The sequence below is a fragment of the Coregonus clupeaformis genome, chromosome 24 (genome assembly GCF_020615455.1).
Source record: "Coregonus clupeaformis isolate EN_2021a chromosome 24, ASM2061545v1, whole genome shotgun sequence".
In the NCBI taxonomy this organism is placed as follows: domain Eukaryota; kingdom Metazoa; phylum Chordata; class Actinopteri; order Salmoniformes; family Salmonidae; genus Coregonus; species Coregonus clupeaformis.
The window spans coordinates 57,265,488-57,286,114 of record NC_059215.1 but is presented as its reverse complement, the minus strand read 5'-3'; the positions used below and the strand labels follow the sequence as shown (position 1 = coordinate 57,286,114).

Sequence of the window (20,627 nt, the reverse complement as noted above, 5' to 3'; positions counted from 1 at the left end):
GAACAAATTAAAATCACACAACAAAAGGGAAATGACCAGTGACAATTTCAGCTACTGGATGAATATTAGGAGTCCCTTTACTAGTACCTATGTATGATATGTATATCTATGTACTCTTGGTGTCCTGTCAGGGTGAGGGTGTGATTGTCCCTCAGCCCTGTTTGCAGCCTCAGCAGCATGTTGTCCAGTCTCTCCAGCACCTGCCTATCCTTGCCACCGTGGGGGCAGCTATTGATTGCCTGGTGCACAGTTGACATGTCTATAGTGCACTCATCCTCACAAAGGTCTGAGAGTTGACAATCCACCACAGTGTCCTGCAGACAGAGAGAGAGAGTGTGAATAAAAACAAACATTGACCTATTTTATATATAGGCCTAATAGTACATAACAATAATACACCATTGACAGTTACCTTCCAGTCAAAAAGCTTGGCTGAGAGGCAGCAGCATCATGTGGTGGCTCCAACTTCTTCTGGCTCCTCCATTTCAATCTCATCCTCTTCGTCCTCATCTTCCCCAAGTAGCGATGACCATTCAGCACATAAAAAAGGGACTCATGAATAGAAGGGTATTGTAGAAGTTATCAATCAGCTTGCAAGGTGACAAAGTTACATTTTATTATCCAAAGGTTTTCACTCTAACATTTGAGAAAATATGTAACATAATTTCACAATTGGTAGTCCATAACTGAATAATATGATAATGTATGCCTATAAGTAGCAAAGTCACGAATCAGCTAGACCAAGATAATTAAGTTACCTAAAATGTTCAAGCTCAAAATAGAGATGTTTCTAAGTTACAAGCACATGCTCAGCTTTACTTCCTGAAGTGTTTCCATTCCCCTTTAACATAAGAGAATAGCTAGCATTTGACAGTTGGGAGCATCAGCAGTTGCCATGGAAACCAAGCCAAGCTCAGAGTGCAGAGAAGTGGAATACCCTGCAAAATGTAGGAGTGCAAAGGCTAAGAAATAAATATAAAGAAGAGACACTGGTAGCAAACCCTGAATGCCTTTATGCAGACTTTACCCTATCTAATGGCAAGAGGGTAAAAAATAACATTATATTCCATACATCACACATAAGCACATGGAAGAATGCTGAAAAGAGGGTATTGGCCGTGGTGGCAGACTGACTGTCATGATGAAAACCTACACGCTGACAATCCTGTTCTGACAGTAACACATTACAATATATTACAATACAGTGTTGCCAGGTCAAATACCTCTCCCTCAACGTCAATAAGACCAAGGGGCTGATCGTGGACTACAGAATACAGGGGCGAGTATGCCCCCATCCACAACGACAAGGCTGCAGTGGAGAGGGTCGAGCAATTTAAAGGGGAATTGAAACACTAGGATTTAGAACGGCAGCTAACTGTAACTGTAAATCGGCATATTGGCATTGTTTCGTCACTGACAGGAGAGAAAAATGTGGAAACACCTCAGCTAGAGGGTCGGCGTAGCGGTGACACAAACTGTTGTGAGTCCGGATGCTGCCAGATAATGGCTTGAGAGTATGAGTGTGTGTGTTGTAGAGAGATAGTGGCGATACAGCACAAAATCCCAGTCAGAGGTTCCTGTCAGTCTGTCTGGATGGCGATGTATTTATTGGACGTGTCACTAATCCTTATGAAGGACTTCCTGGCAGAAGAGGTTACTCCAGTGAAATAGTTGCTGAAATTTTGCTTGATTATAAATTGTTTCAAGGTAATATCTGTAGTGGGTAGGTGCTCAACATATATAATCAGTATCCTATAATACTGTTTGTCACCAGCACTGTTTAGCGTGATGGTAACACATTTACCTTTTGATTAGATGACCTGAGTTCGAATCGCAGACAGCATGATTAATGAAATCTCATTCTAACCAATAATGGGGCGTGCTCATTATAAATACATTGTGATTTAGTTTCGTTATTAGACTAACTTTTCTTATGATTTTGTTTGCAGAGCATACAGGCTGGCAGTTTATCGCCAGTTCACCCTATGAGCACAAGGGAGAATTGGATGAGGTGTACGACGTTTCATCCCTGCGTGTGTCGTCTCTTCCATAAGGAGCCCATACCCAGAAGCAAAGGCATTTACGTAGGGTTTGAGTTTGAATAAAACAAGTTAATTTAGTAAATCTAGATTGCTGGAATTTTGTTCAAGACATAGACCTAATGCCTGTGCCTTATGTAAAAATAGTATTAGTTAGCTTGTCCACTATAACAACCGGTTCAAGCAAACCAGATAAACTTGCTTTGAAGATAAAACTACTACTTTCAACGCACACTAACCCAGTGACTTCAACTAGCTTTGGCTGCCATCTATTGGTAACTACACTGGGCAGCTAGTTGGCAGAGTCAAAGTAGACTTTAATAATAAATTATATGCCATTTAGCAGACGCCTTTATCCAAAGTGAACTGGGTACATGGTATTGGAAACAGATCATAGAAACAGGATTAAAATGTTGATATCATGGATGGTCAGTCCTTGCATCTATAGCTCTGTCTATGAATTTGAGAGTGCTTACATTTCTCCAGCCCCATCCCTCAGCTTTTTACCGAAAGAGGAGCAGGGAGAGACTTTGTTATTGTTTCTACTGCCACTTTAAGAAGGTAAGATGCAGATTAAATACAAACCAAAATATGTTACAGATACAAAAAAAATGTCCCATCACTCAGACAGTTAGTGAGTACACAGCTACCAGCACAGCCAACAATCAATCAATCAAATGTATTTTACAAAAGCCCTTTTACATCAAAATAATAACCACAGTGGTTATACAGGGTGCAACAGTTCAACACCTCAGGAGAAAATGTCAGTTGGCTTTTCATAGCTGAGCGTTCGTAGCTTGAGAAAGAGAGAGTCGAAACAGCAGGACCGGGACAAGGTAGCACATCCTTTGAAACGGGTAAAAAAAATCTGTGGAAAACAACTCCACTCCGATTCCCTTTATGGATGGGTGTATCTTTGAATTCGCTGTTGAATGGCCTGCTCCTTCTCCATTTTCGGAACACTAGCCCGCTCCCCCAAAGTGATCGATAGTATATCTTGGCTCGCACTGTGATGATTGTGATTCTGAGCTCTCAGGTTCATACAGCGAGTTATGGTCTTCACTGATCTCACTCTCCGTCAGCTCCATCTGTGGCATATAGGGGCAGGACTCGGTTGTATACTGACGGTCGTGAGCGCAATCTAGCTGGGCCCCGAGCTCTTTAGTGATGGTCCCGGTGGACTTCTTCTCCTCCACAGCACAGGAACACTCTGGCACCCAGAGGTCAGTTTGGCATGCTGTACTAACCGTTCTTTCCTGTTGGTAGAAAACAATTAAGGCATCTATTAGGCTATAGTTATATTCAAGAATCACTGCATAAACTGTATATTGTTCATTTTATATCCAAAATGGCCTCAGGGATGACAGGTTGTGTCTTGAAAAAACAATAGCCTTAGAAATAACATGGATTTGCATGTACCTCCTCTGCCTCCTGCACAGTCTCCTCCAGGATGAAAACCTTTTCAGGGATGAAGATGTCATCCTGAAAACAAACAAACGTTTTATTAAGACAACTGAACCCAAGTATATCAGTTGGCATTAACAAGCTACCTGTCTTGTATGCTTTGTCAACACACATACACACACACACAGCAAATACAGGGACATTTATTTTTCAGCAAACATTAGCTATGTCAACTTCAGTCTAGCTAAATGAGGTGGAGCTAACAAAACATTACAAAAACAAATCTGTCAACAAAATGTATTACAGTACTTTGACTATCTGAGGTTGAAGCTAGCTACAGTAACTTCCTAATAACGGGTACACGGAGAAACTGTGTTGCAATTTTAGTTGCAGTTGAGTTGCTTGGTAACGTTATTTGCTGGGGATGTTACACAAAACACTTCAGACGCAATTAGCTAGTTACCTTCAACTGGAGTTGCAACAGAGTTGTCCAGTGTCTAACGCTAGCCTAGTCAACAACAGTCATGACCTGTTAACGATACCTCAGGCTCCATTGCATTGACTGGCATTGCCTCTTCCATTCAGTCTGGGTTTTGCTCGACTCCGAAGTCAGTGATGTTGATGATGGTCGGTCGGTAACCCCTACACCATAACCCTCGAAATGTAAAATGGAGGCGCAAGCAGAGGGCTTCAATGTAGGCCTATGACTCCTTTCCATTCGGAAACTCCCGGTTGCCGCATCAAAACTTCCCTTCATCGCAAAGTCTGCCTCCGCAAAGTGCTGTCTGCAGATCCTGCTAGCTCGAGCTGGCACGTCCTTCCTCTTCAGAGCCACTTCTTCAAAAGTTCTGGTTCCTTGGGCAGCCGATGGAGCCAATTCATACAGCCTGCCGCTATACAATTCATGTTTGAATTACTACTTGTTGTTGCCATCGTCGTTGTCCGCACCTAACCTCACTGTCTTTGAATCACTCTCCGCGCGAAAACTCAATACCACAGATAATTTGATGATTCCTGCCAGTGACGCACTGGCGTCAGTCATTACTATGGCAATTTAAAATGCCGCTGACCATAGCTCAAATAAACCTTGTCGACGATCAAAATACTAAATATAGAGGTGTTTTTATGTTAAATGTACATGTTTAATAGTAGTGGATTGAATACATCTCTTTGTTTAGATTTACATCCTAAAGTGTTTCCATTCCCCTTTAAGTTCCATGGTGTCCAAATCACTAAGGACTTAAAATGGTCCAAACACATGCAAACAGTCATGAAGAAGGTGCCTCTTCCCCCTCAGGAGGTTGAAAATATTTGGCGTGTGTTGTGTTTTGCTGCACTACCCAAGTTTACCACTAGAGGCATAAAGGTATTTTATTCTACCTAGCCTGATACAGAACAGAAGTACAATGAGAACAGGTTTTCAGATAGGGAGAAGAAGAGTATGCATGTGCTGACAATGTATGCTGTGATGGAGTGCTAAACTTGCAGAGTAAACTTACCCTTAATTATACCCATCATGCCCACATGTTAATGAGCCTACTACACGACAAGATTGGCGACGAGGATTTTCGGCAGCATTAGAAAAATCACCTACTCCGTTCCTGCCCTTCCCTGGTCAACCTACGATGCTTTTGGCTATGTGGTTGAAAATCTTCAACAACTACTTGGTGGCTATCAATGCTACAGGAGATGACTGGCCAGATGCTAGGAAGCATGCGTATATTGCCTTGGTACTGAAGGTCAAAGAATCTTTTACACCTTACCAGATACAGGTGCTACGTTTGCAACAGCTGTCACAGCTCTCCAGGGACATTTCATTATGGCTATCAATGTCGTGGTCAAGCACTATAAGTTCAGACAAAGAGCACAGAGACCGGAGGAGTCCATAGCAGATTACATTGCTGCCCTGAGAGAGTTATTTGTAAACTGTGATTTTGGTGATAGAGGAGATGAGATGTTGAGAGATCAAGGCATGCTCCGTGTCAAATAAAGGCTTTTACTGCAGGCTAATCCTACAATGCACACTGCTATTGCACTTGCTACTCAAGTGGAAAGTGGCGAAGCCCACATCCAGTCCATTAATAATCCACTGCCAGTACAGGTGGTGAGAGAAAAGCCCCAAAAGAAGAATAAACAGAGATACATGGCCCATGCCAACTCCAATCCACCTGATGATACAAGAAAGTCAGGTCGCTGCTGTTACAGATGTGGTTCCAATACTCACTTAGCTATCGCTAGAGACTTCCCCGCCGCCAAGGCTAAATGCAAGGCCTGTGACAAAACCGGTCATTACGTACGGGTGTGCCATGCCGATAAAAAGCAAAGAGTACAAGAGGTCGAGGTACCGGAGCTTACAGTATTATGCATAATAGACCAAGATATAATGAGAGAGAAAATACATTGCATAGTCTCTGTTGGTACCCCTGAGGTTGCTCCTCACCCCATTGAACTGTTAGTTGATATGGGGTCCTCAGTCTCTATCCTGCTGAAGCATTTGTATATGTGCTACTTTGATAAATGCCCCCTGACACCACCACATGTGAAATGTGTTACCTACTCTAAACAAGACTTACCTGTGTTAGGGTGCCTCTCCGCTGACGTCCAGCATGATACAGTTACTACTATAGCCTCCTTCTTCATCGCCTTTGCTAGGCATGGACTTAGTTACGGCCTTGAATCTGCATATTGCTGGTAATACTGTGCTGTCCTCTCCTACGCCTGTTAAAGTACAGCACCTGGCAACTCCCAGCGTGCCAAAATTAGGGTGTGCCAAAGGGTTCATTCGCCGCTTGAAAGTCAAAGATGACGTTACTCCTGTGCAACAAAAATTAAGTTGACTATCACTGTCTGTTAAAAAAGCAGTCTCTGCTGACCTGGTTTGCTTACTTAACTCTGATGTCATAAGCAGCGCGTGAGTTTCAAGTTTGGAAGTAAATGTGGACAGTTCTTCCAGTTCTTCTAATATCTTCAATATGCACCTCAGAAATGGATAAGGACGTGCGCAGTTGCGTCCCCGATGTGTCTGTCTTCACTTGTAGCCTGTGAGAAAGACCTGATCACGTGATGGAGAGCCATGTCAGTGAAAGGTTCTTCGGAGCACGCAGCACTCAGGGAGGAGAGGAATTATAAATGTAAAATGTTAGGACAAAGAATGGGTTTTTCACAACATTATCCCGTGTGTATCAAGAATGGTCCACCACCCAAACGACATCCAGCCAACTTGACACAACTGTGGGAAGCATTGGCGTCAACATGGGCCAGCATCCCTGTGGAACGCTTTCGACACCTTGTAGAGTCCATGCCCCAACGAATTGAGTCTATTCTGAGGGCAAAAGGGGTTGCAACTCAATATTAGGAAGGTATTCCTAATGTTTGGTATACTCAGTGTATATCAACGAACTAGTGGTGCAGTTGGAACAATCTACAGGCCACATAGAAGTGAAATCTTTGCTCTATGCAGATGACCTCGTGCTGCTGTCACCATATGGATCTGCTAGAGCAATACTGCCAGAACTGGGCCCTAGCAGTAAGCCTTAAAAAGACCCAAATCATGATCTTACAGAAAAAGCCCAGATGTCAGGAAGACGGACACAAATTCACTCTAGGTAACACCACCCTTGAGCATACAATGAGTTACACTTGCCTTTTTCTGAACATTTCAGAATCAGGAAGTTTCATCATGGCAGGGAATTAATTAAAAGAAAAAGCTTGAAGAGCTTTCTATGCGATAAAACAAATTTGACAATATAACCATTCCAATTAGAATTTGGTGCAAAATATTTGATAGTATTATCCAGCCCATTGCACTGTAGGATGTGAGGTATTGGGTCCACTCAGTCATCATAGCTACACTAAATGAGAAGCATCCAACAGAGACCCTACATGCAGAATTTTGTAGAAATATTCTAACGATCCAAAGAAAAACACCAACAAACACATGTAGGGCAGAATTAGACCAGTTTCCATCGATAATAGACATCCAAAAAAGTTCTGAAGACACACTTCAATACCAAACTCTTATAGTTTGGTATTGAAAACTCTGAAAATAGTCCCCTAAATCAGTTGGTGATGAGACAAACTAATACCGTACCACCCAACATACAACAGTTTCTGGACAGCACTGCTTACCAACCACCAATTAGAGTAAACCAAATTACCACGCAAAGCAAGAAATCTTATTTGGAACATTGGGATAAAGAAACTAAAACGCAAAACAATCTAAAATGTTATAGGGCCCTCAAACGAGATTACAACTATAGAGATAGATATAAGGCAGCGACAGATCCATACCAAGTTACAGACTCAGTGACCACCAATTGGCAATAGAGAAAGGAGGACACAAAAAGACATGGCTACCCAAAGAGGAGCCTGTATGTGGTCACTGTATGACAGAGGCGGTAGAGACAGAGATGCACATCCTTCTTCAATGTGAGAAAATCAAAGACCAGAGAACACTACTTTGAGAAATTAAACTCAATTATACCACATTTTACAGATTGGGAGATGATCACAAATTAAGAATATTGTTAGGAGAGAGACAAACAGCAAATCTTGCTGCCAAATATGTTTCATCATGTCATAGCTTAAAAGACAGTGAGTGACCTTAAGATAAAACACACACACAATTCTTTGGATCATTACATTATGCAGGGACCCAGACCCCACACTGTCGAAGACAACACACACTCCCATATGTTTTTCTTTTTCTTTCCATCTATACAGTAGGTCTTGTATTGTAAATGTTTTGTATGCTTTGGCAATACATACTGCCTGAATGTCATGCCAATAAAGCAACTTTGAAGTGAGCGAGCAAGAGAGAGAAGACAGAGATGCAGTGAATAACCATATGGACGTGTTGTAGTAAATGCCAACTCACATCAGTATTAATACCATGTCATCTGTTCATTATTGTTCCAATGTTGCAACACGCCTCAGGCAAACAGGCCTGAAAACTACTCAAGGCAACCTTGCTTTGGAATGGATTCACATACTCTAAAATAGGGCTGTGACATTTTGTCATATAATTTGGTCAGCTGGTGATTGTCAAGCAAATAACTGCCGGTCTCACGGTAATTGACCGTTAATTAACATAAACATATTTAGCATCTCCTGGCTTCCACGCATAGCCTACAAGCCACTGATGCAGACCTTTGGAACATCTACAAGTCTAATTGTTACAGGAGGGGGTCGCAGTTCCTGAGCCATCCACTAGGTGTCCTCTGACAACCGTAGGCACCTTCTCACTTACAGTCTGGACTAATCATGATCCTATTGGTGTCACCTGTGTCTACCTGTTCACCTGCGTATTTATGCCCTCACTTCCCTGTGTTCCCTTGCTCAATTTTCTCTGCTAGTTTCTCTTTGCTCAGCAGTACTAATCAGAGTATGATTGGAGACGTATGTACAGGTACTCGAGAAGTGTTCTCCCTGTTTCTTTATTATTTCAGTCATAGTTACTATTTCATATTTTGGCTGTCAGCCTGTTTTTTGAGACTTATTTGCTCCACCTTTCTTTTATCGTGTTAAGTCTGTTATTTTGTATCCTGGCTTCGGGACCACCAGTAAAGATCCTTGTTTCACCATCTCTGCCTGCTGCCTACTGTCTATCCTGCACCGCACCTGGGTCACACCTCACACCAAACCTTACACTAATAAAGCCATGTAATATAGAAAAATACACCATCACAATAAATCCATTATTTATTTTAGACAGGTCTAAAGAAGCATGATATGAAGAAAATGTAGTCTATTTCAGAAGAACAGAATAGCATACTCTGAGTTGTCCTTATGTTAGGCCCTGATCTGGCTATGGGCTACACTAGTTCATTTAGCAGACAAGATTTGCTTAGAATTCCGTGGCATTATTTTATATTATTTCATAGCATGAAGAATTCAATTCAACATAGCTGAATGAAATAGAAAGGATATTTTCTCCTAACGATTTGAGGGAGTGAGCACATGCAGCTATTCTGTGTTGAGTGGTTAACAAAGAAACAGGTCCTCCCTATATGCTTAATTTAGAGTTATTTATGCAACTTTAGTAGTATACAAACGTTGGGCATATTCTTTAGATTTTTAATACATTCTAAGGCTGCATGATGCAGCAGTAATGATGATTTTTAAAAAAAACTTGCATGAAAGGCATGAACTCTGCTTTGTTATTTGCTCAGGCTGCACACATTTCAGTCTCTCATTCACAATTTGACAAGAACTTGATAATGCCTCGAATTTCCTGGCGGCATCCTCTTTGTGTGGCCGTAATGCCCCTAAAAAAATCCATGCCTTTAGCGGCCAGTGGCCATTGTGCCCTTGGGTTGAATATAATAATTATAATCTTCTTCCGGCTGCGTGCTCTGAAGCACCTCTCACTCACATGGATCGGGTCTTTCTCACAGGCTACAAGGGAAGACAGACACTTCGGGGATGCAACTGTGTGTATCCTTATCCAATTCTGAGGCGCACATTGAAGATATTGGAAGAACTGTCCACATTTACAGTACCAGTCAAAAGGTTGGACAATCAATCAATCAAATGTTATTTATAAAGCCCTTTTTACATCAGCAGATGTCAGAAAGTGCTATACAGAAACCCAGCCTAAAAACCCAAACAGCAAGCAATACAGATGTAGAAGCACGGTAGCTAGTAAAAACTCCCTAGAAAGGCAGAAACCTAGGAAGAAACCTAGAGAGGAACCAGGCTCTGAGGGGTGGCCGGGTGGCGATTATAAGAGTACATGGCCAAATAATAATGACAGTGGTTGTAGAGATTGCAACAGGTCAGTGCATCAGGAGTAAATGTCACTTGGCTTTTCATAGCCGGGCATTTAGAGGTTGAAATAGCAGGTGCGGTAGAGAGAGAGAGTTGAAAACAGCAGGTCTGGGACAAGGTAGCACGTCCGGTGAACAGGTCAGGGTTCCATAGCCGCAGGCGGAAGAGTGGAAACTGGAGCAGCAGCACGACCGGGTGGACTGGGGACAGCAAAGAGTCATCAGGCCAGGTAGTCCTGAGGCATGGTCCTAGGGCTCAGGTCCTCCGGGATGGGAGGGAGAGGGAGGTTTTCAAGGGTTTTTCTTTATTTTTACTAGTTTCTACATTGTAGAAAAGTAGTGAAAACATCAAAACTATGAAATAACACATATGAAATCATGTAGTAACTAAAGAAGTGTTAAACAAATCAAAATATATTTGAGATTTGAGATTCTTCAAATAGCCACACTTTGCCTTGATGATAGCTTTAGACACTCTTGGCATTCTCTCAACCAGCTTCACCTGGAATGCTTTTCCAACAGCTAAAGGAATTCCCACATCAGATGAGCACTTGTTGGCTTCTTTCCCTTCACTCTGCGGTCCTACTCATCCCAAACATCTCAATTGGGTGGAGGTCGGGGGATTGTGGAGGCCAGGTCATCTGATGCAGCACTCCTTCGCTCTCCTTCTTGGTAAAATAGCCCTTACACAGCCTGGAGGTGTGTTGGGTCATTGTCCCATTGAAAAACATATGATACTCCCACTAAGCCCAAACCAGATGGGATATCACTGCAAAATGCTGTGGTAGCCATGCTGATTAAGTGAGCCTTGAATTCTAAATAAATCACAGACAGTGTCACCAGCAAAGCACCCCCACACCATAACATCTCCTCCTCCTCCATGCTTTACGGTGGGAAATACACATGCGGAGATCATCCGTTCACCCACACCGCATCTCACAAAGACACAGTGGTTAGAACTAAAAATCTCTAATTTGGACTCCAAAGGACAAATTTCCACCGGTCTAATGTCCATTGCTCGTGTTTCTTGGCCCAAGCAGGTCTCTTCTTATTATTGGTGTCCTTTAGTAGTGGTTTCTTTGCAGCAATTTGACCATGAAGGCCTGATTCACACGGTCCCCTCTGAACAGTTGATGTTGTGATGTGTCTGTGACTTGAACTCTGAAGCATTTATTTGGGCTGCAATTTCTGAGGATGGTAACTCTAATGAACTTATCCTCTGCAGCAGAGGTAACTCTGGGTCTTCCATTCATGTGGGGTCCTCATGCGAGCTAGTTTCTTTCTCTTGATGGTTTTTGCGACTGCACTTGAAGACACTTTCAAAGTTCATGTCTTAAAGTAATGATGGACTGTCGTTTCTCTTTGCATATTTGAGCTGGTCTTGCCATAATATGGATTTAGCCCCATTTGGTAAAATACCATCTTCTGTATATCCCCCTCTACCTTGTCACAACACAACTGATTGGCTCAAACGCATTAAGGAGGAAAGAAATTCCACAAATTAACTTTTAAGAAGGCACACCTGTTAATTGAAATGCATTCCAGGTGATTACCTCATGAAGCTGATTGAGAGAATGCCAAGAGTGTGCAAAGCTGTCATCAAGGCAAAGGGTAGCTACTTTGAAGAATCTCAAATATAAAATAAATGTGGATTTGTTTAACACTTTTTTGGTTACATGATTCCATGTGTGTTATTTCATAGTTTTGATGTCTTCACTATTATTCTACAATGTAGAAAATAGTAAAAATAAAGAAAAACCCTTGAATGAGTAGGTGTGTCCAAACTTTTGACTGGTACTGTAAATCATGTTAAATAGTAATATAACCTGGTATCATGGACATCATGAAAAAAGCAGTTTATAACCCGACATTGAAATTGTGTTACCAGAACATCTAGTTATGAGAACATGTAAAAGCACATTAAATATGGAACTAAACAGTAAAAAAGTGCACTATTGCTTTACAAGAGAGGCTTCCCTCTCTTCACAGGAGTTCCTTTCTGATTCCCTTCAAGCTTCTTTTGTAACCTTTATAGTCCTCTAAAATGTTGTCAAATAACATGTAGTTGGTTCAATTTCATGTAACTACACAGACGGGCCTTCCTTTGGCCAATGTTCCCTGCACCTTATATGTAGTTACTGTGAGCTGAATAGTAACATGTTGGCACTTGGAAAAGCTTTAGCTATAAATCAATTCCAATATCATTACATGGTATAATTGCAACTTAATGTGTGATTGCCAGTTCCAGTTTCACGCAGCCACAAACAACGCATTTTGGATTGGCTCAGGTAAATTTTTTTATTTAACTAGACAAGTCAGTTAAGAACAAATTCTTATTTACAATGACGGCCTACCCCGGCCAAACCCGGACGAAGCTGGGCCAATTGTGCACCGCCCTATGGAACTCCCAATCACGGCCGGATTGTCAGATTGTGATACAGCCTGGACTCGAACCAGGGTCTGTAGTGATGCTCTAGCACTGTGATGCAGTGCCTTAGACCGCTGCACCACTCGGGAGCCCCAAATGGTGAGCTCCAGTTTAGGGGTGTGGTAGTGGTGTCAGGTGGGGCCTGCAGAGTGGTATAGTCCACAGAGAAAGACACTCATTAGACACTCATTAGTGGTCATGAACACACAGGTGACACGTGTGGTATTCCTCCACAACAGTCTCCTGTCCTTCCATACACACTCTGAATCCAGGACCCACACACTGTTCATCTTCTTCCCACTGGTCTACACTCTCAGGTGTGTGTGACGGGCCCAGTCGGACCTCCTCGTACCACTTACTGGTCAGCGTTTTCATCTGGATCCAAGCGTGCAGGAGGTCCAGAAACCCACACATATAAAAATCACACACACATATGAGAACACACACACAAACATGAGAACAACACACGCATAAGCATGCACGTACATCCACACGCAGACACTAACTCACACACTCAGAGCAAAGGAAAACATCTGAGGAATTGAAAGGAGTGGAGATCAAGGGATATACAAAAGTATGTACACACCTCTTCAAATTAGTAGTTTCTTCCTTTTCAACCACACCCCTGTAGCACGTACCGCGTAAAAATGGTCTGTCCTCGGTTCTCGGTTCCAAACTGCCTCTGGAAGCAATGTCAGCATAAGAACTGTTCGTCGGGAGCTTCATGAAATGGGTTTCATGGCCGAGCAGTCGCACACAAGCCTAAGAACACCATGCTCAATGCCAAGCGTCAGCTGGAGTGGTGTAAATCTCGCCGCCATTAGATTCTGGAGCAGTGGAAACGCGTTCTCTGCAGTGATGAATCACGCTTCACCATCTGGCAGTCCGACGGACGAATCTGGATTTGGCGGATGCCAGGAGAACGCTACCTGCCCAAATACATAGTGCCAACTGTAAAGTTTGGTGGAGGAGGAATAATGGTCTGGGGCTGTTTTTCATGGTTCGGGCTATGCCCCTTAGTTCCAGTGAAGGGAAATCGTAACGCTACAGCATACAATGACATTCTAGATGATTCTGTGCTTCCAACTTTGTGGCAACAATTTGGGGAAGGCTCTTTCCTGTTTCAGCATGACAATGCCCCCATGCACAAAGCAAGGTCCATACAAAAATTATTTGTCGAGATAGGTATGGAAGAACTTTACTGGCCTACACAGAGCCCTGACCTCAACCCCATCGAACACTTTTGGGATGAATTGGAACGCCGACTGCGAGCCAGGCCATATCGCCCAACATCAGTGCCTGACCTCACTAATGGTTGTGGCTGAATGGAAGCAAGTCCCTGTAGCAATGTTCCAACATCTAGTGGAAACCCTTCCCAGAATAATGAAGGCTGTTATAGCAGCAAAGGGGGGACCAACTCCATATTAATGCCCATGATTTTCTAATGAGATGTTCAACGAGCAGGTGTCCACATACTTTTGGTAATGTACTGTAAGTGTCTTTTAAACTAATATGACTGGGCGCTTATGAATTAAATATGAACATAAGGTGGGATTACATGGATAACATGCATGTCATATATATATATACACACAGAGACAGACTGGATTTCAGGCTAAGTGCTTGCTATTGTGTGTGTTAAAGCTGAAATCCTTAATGGTGAAACAGCCACGTCTGTTTGCGATATAACAACAACAAATTAGTTATTACAAACCACAAACACTGCTTTCTTCCCCTCGGACATCATTGCACGTGCAATAGAAGAGCACTACATTTACTGCAATTGATATTACCATTCTGCACAACGTCTCCTCAGCTCGGCGACAAAAACAATAACAGCGGTGGTGGGGCGGCCGTGGCGCTGTTTCCGCCTACTGCGGATTGCATCTTTAACGTCTGCTTGTGTATGTCTACATGCACTACTCTATACGTGCACACGGTTAAAGCGGTGCAGTGTTTTTAACAATTTTCTCAGTCTAGCTGAGGTTGATGTCCTTGCTCTTGTGTCAGGATTGGCTCTCCTCGTTGTCAATAATGTGGATGAGGGGCATGGTCCAGCTGCCGAGGAGGAGGATGGCGAAGAGGATGATGATGGTGCCAATTAACTGCCGCTTCTCTATGGGCCCTAACCCAAGATGAAGGCTCAGGGCATAGGTAATGGCACCTATCAGACCTAACAGAGGAGAGGATTGAGGGATGGAGAGAGAGATGAGAAAGGGAGAGTATTTGTTATTTCAGGTACCATAAAACAGGAGAGAGGGATGTGGTCCTCTGTAGCTCAGCTGGTAGAGCACGGCGCTTGTAACGCCAAGGTAGTGGGTTCGATCCCCGGGTCCACCCATACACAAAAATGTATGCACGCATGACTGTAAGTCGCTTTGGATAAAAGCATCTGCTAAATGGCATATTATTATTATTATTAGAGCCAAACAGATGGAGAATTATTAGAGAACTGCTCTACTTACCACTAAACCACATGATGAACATCATCTTAGGTGTGATCTTGTGGTCTCTGAAGAAGTTGAGCAGGAAAGAGAGCGGGAAGATGTTCACCGCCCGACCTACTAACACCAGTACCTGGAGAGAGACGGAACAAAAAACTCAGAACACTAACTAACCTCTACCCCTAACCTACCAACACCTGGAAAGAGAACAAACAGCTTAACCCTAACCCTAGCTTCATGTCCACATCTCGGCTCAACCCCTAACACTAGCTTTAACCCTAACCCTAGCTTCATGTCCACATCTCGGCTCAACCCCTAACACTAGCTTTAACCCTAACCCTAGCTTCATGTCCACATCTCGGCTCAACCCCTAACACTAGCTTTAACCCTAACCCTAGCTTCATGTCCACATCTCGGCTCAACCCCTAACACTAGCTTTAACCCTAACCCTAGCTTCATGTCCACCTCTCGGCTCAACCAGTTGTTGTATAGTATAGAATGCTAATGCTAGGCTGTATCTGGTCACTACAGTTTGGGAGTACTTATTATACACCAGATGGCGAAGGACAGCTCAAACTTGTGAGGGAAGCTGAAGAGACCCAGGAAGGCAAACACACACGTCTCTGTGGACAAGAAAACAATAGGATAAAACATACATAATGTACATGCCATCTTACTGGTCTGTTATTACAGGATTTGGGGAAAAGGACAGGTGAGGGAGAAAGAGGAGTGCTGACCACACATGAAGGCCACCATGTGGAGGGTCTGCTGCATCAGGGTCTGAGTGACAGGAGACAGGTTGTGATGTGTGTAGTGTGACATCACGATCCCCGAAAACAGGATCGACATTATACCTGCACAGAGAGATAGGGAGGTGAGAGAGGTTAGCAATTGTGTGGAACAATTCATGACATTCCATTGTGTTTACACTGAATAGAGAGGACTCACCAAACAGTTTGATGCCCTCTACCAGGCCTTAGGGCAGGTAGGCAAAGTTGATCATCATGCCAAACTCTAGAGACGGGGTCTACCTCAGGTCAAAGTGTTTCAGGGACTGGCACAGGGGTTAAGGGTTAAGGGTCAAACTGAAACATGTTGAATGGGAATATTATTAACATATTAACCAAAACGCTCAATCACACACGGGCACACACACACAGAGAGGATACGATGGCAGAGATGAGTATGGTCAGGGCTCCGAGTGCAGCAGAACCGAAGAACATCTTGAGGAAGTATCCCAACGCCTGGAGGAACGTCTCCCAGCCCGTTACCAATGGCATTATCATCCCGGGCAAATCCCTCCGCCATACTGGACGACACAACTAGATAAAGAGAGGGAAAATAATACATTATCGTGATGTTAGGCATAGTGTGTTTAATCTTGTTTTATGTAAACCAATAATTACTTAGGTAATATATTACATTAGAATGGATTACCTTGGGGAGGGAATATGTAAACCAGGACTGCCAAACCCTGTTCCTGGAGAGTTACCGTCCTGTAGGTTTTTTCTCCAACACTAATCTAGCACACCTAATTCTAATAATTAGCAGGTTGATAAGATGAATCAGGTTAGTAACACTTTGGGTTGGAGCGAAAACCTACAGGAGGGTAGCTTTCCAGGAACAGGGTTGGGCAACCGTGATGTAAACCATTTCAACTTAAAAGTGTATATGCTTTTTATTTTGCCAGAGGGCCATAGAGTAATTAATCCAACATGCACTACTACAATGTCACCCTAGAGGGCAGTCACGTTGCACCACTAAATACTGTCTACTGTGTGTGTGTCTGCAATCCCTCTATTGAGAACCTGTTCTCCCAACACAGGGTTATCAGATTGCGCTGTACAGATCTGAGAAGTGACAACAGTCTTCCCCTATGACCGAGTCAGTCAAAGATAAAACAAGGGACACAGTATATCTAATGTCTGAATACAACACAGGAGGTTGGTGGCACCTTAATTGGGGAGGACGGGCTTGTGGTGATGGCTGGAGCGGAATTAGTGGAATGGTATCAAATACATCAACCACATGATACCATGTGTTTGATGCCATTCCATTTGCTCCGTTCCAGCTATTATTAATGAGCCATCTTCCCCTCAGCAGCCTCCACTGGAATACAATAGCTCCTTAGATCAAACAAGTAAAATATACTAAGAACTATAAAACTACCTGTTTACCCTTTTTGTAAACATCTGTCACCGATGGGGTGAAACAAACCCGTTGTCTGTCCCTGTCCCAGTCTCTGAGCCACAGAAACAGATTGGGACTCTTCCAACTGGAGTGGGTATGGCCTGTTTCAACCCATTAGTGACAAGTGTTTACTGAAAGGGCACCACTTTTGTTTTGAGCAAAGGATATTATTGTTTGATCTCAGGATCTGGCACTCCAGTGTCTATGAAGCGTTCTCAAGTGTCTCTCTCTTTGTCTGAATAAAGATCCAATGATGAGCTTTACCATGCTGTTCCCAGAACCTTATAGGTGGCTTTCGCCAACTGATCTAACCATCACCGTCATGACATACATAGAGGAGCAGGGTAAAAGCACAAATCTGGCTAGATCAAATAACAGCCAGACGATCATTGATACCACCAAATAGTGCTAATGATCTGGCAGTGGCATGTGTTTTCACAGCTAGTCGAATTACTACCATTAGCTGGCTATCCCACACACTATCAGCGGTCAACTGCTGGCCTATCCACTATGCATGGGTTAATTTACTTTATATGGGCGAGGAGACACTTGAGGGCACCATGGTTGTGACACAGAGAGAGAGAGAGAGAAAGAGACAGAGAGAGGAGTGGCAATAACAGGCTGAATGTTTCCGTCAAACCAGTCTGTCAGGATTCAGTATGTAATGTCTTGTACAGCCGAGGTAATTGAGGTAGATATGACATATACAGTGGCATGCGAAAGTATTCACCCTACTTGGCATTTTTCCTATTTTGTTGCCTACAACCTGGAATTAAAATGGAGTTTTTGGGGGTTTGTATCGTTTGATTTACACAAGATGTCTACCACTTTGAAGATGCAAAATATTTTTTATTGTGAAACAAACAAGAAATAAGGCAAAAAAACAGAAAACTTGAGCTTGCATAACTATTCACCCAACCCTGATCTGTACTTCTCAACAACTTTGTCCCTGACCTGTTTGGAGAGCTCCTCGGTCTTCATGGTGCCGCTTGCTTGGTGGTGCTCCTTGCTTAGTGGTGTTGCAGACTCTGGGGCCTTTCAGAATATACTGAGATCATGTGACAGATCATGTGACACTTAAATAAAGTCCACCTGTGTGCAATCTAAATAATTATGTGACTTCTGAAGGTAATTGGTTGCACCAGATCTTATTTAGGGGCTTCATAGCAAAGGGTGTGAATACATATGCACGCACCACTTTTCCGTTATTTTTTTTTTTTTGAATTTTATGAAACGAGTAATTTTTTAAATTTCACTTCACCATTTGGACTATTTTGTGTATGTCCATTACATGAAATCCAAATAAAAATCAATTTAAATTACAGGTTGTTGTCACACCCTGGCTCTGGGACTCTATATGTTGAGCCAGGGTGTGTTCATTCTATGTGTTCTGTTTCTATGTTGGGTGTTTCTAGTTCGTCATTTTCTATGTTTGACTGAGTGACTCCCAATCAGAGGCAACGAGTGTCAGCTGTGTGCTGGTTGTCTCTGATTGGGAGCCATATTTAACTGTCTGTGTTTCACTTTGTGTTTGTGGGTTTTTGTTCCTTGTCGGTCTTTGTCACCGTGGACTTCACGAGTCGTTTATTGTTTTGTGTATTGTATAGGTTATCTCTAAAGATAATAAAGATCACCATGTTCGTGCAACACGCTGCGTATTGGTCTACTTCTCGTCAAGACGAACGTGACAGTTGTAATGCAACAAAATAGGAAAAACGCTAAGGGGGATGAATACTTTTGCAAAACACTCCTCTGCCAACTGTTGATTCTGATTCTGAATAACACCTGCTTCTAATCACACACAAGAAGAGAGATATGTGAAAAGAAAGCTTGGCATGTTCTGGCATGTTTCTGGTGGTGGTTAGGCTGTAGGATTGTCAGAACTGTTACTGTGCATGCCTCAGTCAGGCTGTGAAATAAGTCACTCTCTTTCCTCAGAGCTTTGTGTGTTGTTCTTTGCTATCAGCATAAAGCAAACGTACACACACACACAGCATAAAGCAGAGCGGGTCAAAAGGTCAAAGGTCGGGAGAAGACTGGGGCGCCACAGAGGAGCATGGAAGCTCAGCTGATTTACAAGGACAACACTGAGACAGAGCGTGACTGCACCGACTCTAAGAATAATACTGGCCTTTTCCAGAAGATGTAAGATGCCTGGATAAAATGTAGTGCCTAGATAAAACAGTATGTGGAGGAAGAGAGGAGGAAAGGAGGATCAGTAGGAGGAGTACGTACTCGGTGAGTACGATGGAGACAGCGTTGTTGAGGATGCTCTCTCCAAACACCAGCATGTTGAGGACAGGGTCCACGTTGAGGGCATTGAAGATGGCGATGGTCGCTACGGGGTCCACGGCTGAGATCAGAACCAAACGCAACGCTACCGGAGTGAGAGGTACAAGAATGTGTTGGACAAGACTTTGGATTTGCAATTATTTTAAAAGATAGAAAGGTCAGTGTACTAGGCTATATTCATCACTGTTAAAACACTCAGAGCATGCGCTGAGCAGCTGGCAGGCATCTTCACTGTAATTTTCAAACTCTCCTTGTCGCAGTCTGTAATCGCCACATGTCTCAAGCTGACCACCATCATTTCTGTTCCCAAGAACTCTAAGGTTACCTGCCACAATGACTACTGTCCTGTAGCACTAACATATGTAATCATGAAGTGCTTTGAAAGGCTGGTCATGGCAAACATCACCTCCATCATCCCAGACACCCTAGGCCCACTACAATTCGCATACCGCCCCAACAGATGTACAGACAACGCAATCTCAATTGCACTCCACACTGCCCTCTCCCACCTGGACAAGAGGAATACCTATGTGAGAATACTGTTCATTGACTACAGCTCAGCGTTCAACACCGTAATGCCCTCCAAGCTCGTCACCAAGCTCGGGACCCTGGGACTGAACACCTCCCTCTGCAACTGGATCCTGGACTTCCTGACAGGTCGACCCCAGGTGGTGAAAGTAGGTGTCAGGGTAGCTGTAGGTGGGTGTGGTGGTGGAATCAAGCGCAGGACGCACGAAGTAAGTCAAACGACTTTAGTGGTGTAGCAAATTGCACAGCACGAAAACAAATGCCCTGAGGCGAGAAACTCCGCACACAGGCGAAATAAAACGGGCGCACTAAACACGTGCGACAAAATACTCCAAAGTACAAATGGAGAGCAGCTCAACCGAGCAAACTGTAGAGACACAAGCCATACGCATGACAGTGAAAACAATAACACACAACACTAGACAAACACAACGAGAACTTATAGGACACTAATTACACTAAACGATAACAGGTGTAACAACAATCAGACAAAAGCAAACGAACATAGAAACATGCAACGGTGGCAGCTAGTATT

General features: G+C 43.2%; 2 long non-coding RNA genes and 1 pseudogene across 2 annotated transcripts; all 3 read right to left on the bottom strand.

Annotated features, from left to right (window-relative positions):
- Positions 1–200: 200 nt before the first annotated feature.
- On the bottom strand, positions 201–826 carry LOC121538665. The gene is made up of 3 exons (XR_005995216.1): positions 759–826; positions 413–552; positions 201–314 (listed from the first exon to the last, which is right to left on the bottom strand). It is a non-coding gene; the product is annotated as an uncharacterized LOC121538665 (long non-coding RNA).
- Positions 827–3,261: 2,435 nt separating this feature from the next.
- On the bottom strand, positions 3,262–3,935 carry LOC121537577. The gene is made up of 3 exons (XR_005995110.1): positions 3,907–3,935; positions 3,459–3,521; positions 3,262–3,295 (listed from the first exon to the last, which is right to left on the bottom strand). It is a non-coding gene; the product is annotated as an uncharacterized LOC121537577 (long non-coding RNA).
- Positions 3,936–14,578: 10,643 nt separating this feature from the next.
- LOC121537310 lies at positions 14,579–19,862 on the bottom strand (annotated as a pseudogene).
- Positions 19,863–20,627: the final 765 nt, after the last annotated feature.